The sequence below is a fragment of the Microtus ochrogaster genome, chromosome 16 (genome assembly GCF_000317375.1).
Source record: "Microtus ochrogaster isolate Prairie Vole_2 chromosome 16, MicOch1.0, whole genome shotgun sequence".
Taxonomy (NCBI): domain Eukaryota; kingdom Metazoa; phylum Chordata; class Mammalia; order Rodentia; family Cricetidae; genus Microtus; species Microtus ochrogaster.
The window spans coordinates 56,329,137-56,332,520 of record NC_022018.1 but is presented as its reverse complement, the minus strand read 5'-3'; positions in this window follow the sequence as shown (position 1 = coordinate 56,332,520).

Below are 3,384 nucleotides of genomic sequence, written 5' to 3'. Positions count from 1 at the left end.
GCACTGTATAACTGTTTTAGTTGACAATGAAAATGAGCTTCGTGTACAGTGCAGTTGGGGACCTCTTTAGATTCTGTGAGCTAGTGACTCAGTGGCCATCTTAGCTTGCAAAAGGACAGTCTGCGGCATTCCCATAAATACTGTCACCCAACAATGCATTTCTCTGGGGATGTGTCCCTGTCATGTGACACATGACTATGGTCAGGCGATGGAATAAACATACCTTGGTGTTGCTGGTCAGGCCTGCCACAAACAGAGAGAGAGAGAGAGGGAGAGAGAGAGAGAGAGTTCCACCCTGCAAACAAAACCCTCTGTAAACAAAAAGGAATCCACTAGAAATCTCTCGGGACTCACAGAGTCAACTAGAAGGAATAGTTTGGAAATGGGAGTTGCTAAGGGCCCTGGGAGGACTGGGAAGCAGGAAACACAGGCTATTGGGGAGCGGTTGGTGGCCTGCGTTTGTCCTGTCAAACCCAGGCCGCTCCACCCGTCTGCAGTGGCTACTGTTCATCACAGCTCTCCAATCTAGCTCGGAGATAACTGCTCTAACCCAGCTGAGGGAATTCCCCTTAGTCTTGATAGGGATGGTTTCAGGGTGCTATGTGACCCAGGAATGCTAATGACTCATGAAGAGAGCCTGCTCACAGTGCAGTTCTTCCTCCTCCCCCACTCTCCTCCCTTCCTTTCTTTTTCCTGTGTGTGTGTGCGCGCGCGCACGCATGCGTGTGCACTCGCTATGCTAGAGGTCAGGGAACAGCTTGCGAGAGCCAGTTCTCTTCTTCCACCATGTGGGATCTGGAGACCAAACTTGGGATGTTAGGGTTGGAGGCAAGCGCCCTTCCTACTGAGCTTTCTTGGGAGCCCTGCTTCAGCTTTCTGGAGAGGATCTTGATCCTCTTGCCTCTGCCTCCCGTGTGCTCCCCCATATCCAGCTTCTGCTTAGCCCTTTGGTGGAGCCGCCCTCATTTCTCAGAAGCAACTAGAAGGGACAGCACTTCTTCACCTGAGCAGCCCTGAGCTTAGATGTGATTCTCAGAACTGTGGGAGCTGTCATGTGACCATGAAGGAAGTCAGCCTGAAGATTTTCATACTGAGGGCCTGAGAAACCAGATAAGAATCAACTCATAATGGATCAAAGCCTGTAACAGAAGACCTACAACTTTGATATTGTTAAAGGAGAATATAGGTTAGACTCATATGGGCATAGGCAAGGACTTCCTGAAAAGGACGCCAAATAACACAGGAAATATACCAAGAACTGATAACGAGATTAAGTGAAATTAAAAGGTTTCTGAAAGTGGGGTGGTGGTGTCACATGCCTTTAATCTCAGCACTCGGGAGGCATAAGCAGGCAATCTTTGAGTTCAAGACCAGCCTGGTCTACAGAGTGAGTTTCAGGATAGCCAGGGCCACACACAGAGAAATACTACCTGGAAAAGCAAAACAAAAGAAAAAAAGAAAGTTTCTGCATACCAAAGGAAACAATCCCCAGAGTGAAGAGACAGTCACCAAATGTTGCCAACTGCATATCAGAGAGGGAATTACTATCCAAGATACATAAGAGCTGCAGAGACCTCCCCCCACCAGTGAACAAGCCATCTAGTCTGCAAATAAATGAACAATTGTCAAAAGAAACATGGAAATGGTCAAAAGTATATGGGAAAGTACATGCTACTTCAGAATATAACCGTTTCTTTTCTTTTCTTTTTTTGGTTTTTTGAGACAGTCTTTCTCTGTAGCTTTGGATCCTGTCCTGGAACTAGCTCTTGTAGACCAGACTGGCCTCGAACTCACAGAGATCCGCCTGCCTCTGCCTCCCGAGTGCTGGGATTAAAGGTGTGCGCCACCACTGCCCAGATATAACAGTTTCTTTTATGACTCAGTTTATTAAAATAGCTTAAGCTTAACAAAGTTAGAAAAGACAAAGAGGCCAGACATGAATTCTTAACATAAACAGACCTTAGGTAAGGAGAGACATTCTCTAAGCCAGTGGATCTCAGCTTCTTCAGCTTCAGCCCTTCAGTATGGTCCCCATGTTGTGGTGGCCCCCATGTTGTGGTGACCCCCCAATCACAAAATCATTCCCGTTGCTTTTTCACAACTGCAATTTTGCCATTGTTATGGATCTCAAAGCAAACATTCAACATGCAAGTGGTCCTGGGCTACCCCTGTAAAAACGTCCTTCAACTGCAAAGGGTTGAGGCTCAGGTTGAGAAGCTGCTCCAAGCTCTTTGCCGGACTGCGTAGGTTGGTGTCTTGCTGCATCGTAAGACAGAAACGTCCCCATTTTGGGTGTTTAGTATTTGGTGCTCATAGATGTGACCTTAATTTTTAGCCTTTTACTTATTTTAAAGTTCAAATATCAATAATGTAAAACATTTTATAAATTTAAAATGTCCAATGGCCTTATAAATTTAAATATTTTTAAAACTATTCCTTAAAAAATTTGTAGGTTTCCCAATTTTCTGTAAAACTCTAAAAATTTCCTTTTAAAGTTTAAAATCTCTCAACTATGTGTTCCTGCAATATGAAAAATAATGGACTTTTTTTTTTTAACTTCACGAGGGAGAAAACAGGGCAAGCTCTGCATAAGGCAAAATCAAGCTCCAACACTACAAACCATCCAAAGCCCAATTTCTGGGGACTCATTCACAATCCTTTTGGTGTTCTCAGGCGCCTTGGATCACCTCTTTAGCCCCACCCTTGGCAGTATATACATAACCTGCCTTTTAGATCTCAGCCTGCTCCATTTCATCATGGCAGGTGCTTCTGTGACTAGTACAGGGCACTAGTGTTTCCAAAACCGCAAAGGCCTACCCACCACTGCAGCTGGGCTCTCTTTAGGAGCTCTGGTCCTGCTACATGTTTGCAAGCCTCAGCTGTTCCCCAGGACCCCTTCATGTCTTAAAAACCATTATCACCTGGGTGATTCTTACATTACAAAGTTGGGCTGCCAGTAGACGATACATTCTTGCATATGAGAGCAAGGAGGTGCAGCTTTGATACCTTATTAAATAACAGTGCTTTTTAATCCTATCTTTCATAAACCTTATTTTCGGGACAGAACAGGAATTATCATACAAAAGTTCACCCTAGGGGCTGGAGAGATGGCTTAATAGTTTAGGGCACTCAGTGCTTTTACAGAGGTCCTGAGTTTTCAATTCCCAGCAACCATATGGTGGCTCACAACCATCCATAATGAGACCTGGTGCCCTCTTCTGGCCTGCAGACAGACATACAGAAAGAACACTTTAAATCAATAAATTAATAAATCTTTTTTTTTCTTGGATTTTTTTTTTGTTTTTGTTTTTTGTTTTTCGAGACAGGGTTTCTCTGTGGCTTTGGAGCCTGTCCTGGAACTAGCTCTGTAGACCAGGCTGGTCT